Here is a 382-nt window from a genome sequence, read left to right as displayed (position 1 = left end):
TGAGCTAGCTGTTCAGAATGCGTCGGATGGGGTGTGATGTGCCTCGGACTATACCGAGTGTTATTACATTGATTGATATGTGGGCCTTTATGAATTAAGGGTAGGCCTACTCACAACCTTACCGGTAGATAACACTAACAATAACACTTATGATTTATTTATAGATTGCTTTATTTGAGCAACGTTTCATGCTTTCAAACGCTATCATTTAGTTTTTCCACTCCACTGTTCTCTTGTCTCGTATGGATAAAAAGGTTACTAGGCTACATACATGTTGAGTTATATAAATAACGAGTGCGTTTCTATAGGCTTTTTGGTCTTTTAGGGTGGGGTGTGCCCATTTGGCCAAGGCACTGCATCTCTCTCTGACCAAGCCACTGCA

This window comes from Salvelinus fontinalis, chromosome 6, assembly GCF_029448725.1.
Source record: "Salvelinus fontinalis isolate EN_2023a chromosome 6, ASM2944872v1, whole genome shotgun sequence".
NCBI lineage: Eukaryota > Metazoa > Chordata > Actinopteri > Salmoniformes > Salmonidae > Salvelinus > Salvelinus fontinalis.
The sequence above is the reverse complement of the archived record's forward strand: the minus strand, read 5'-3'. Positions refer to the sequence as shown.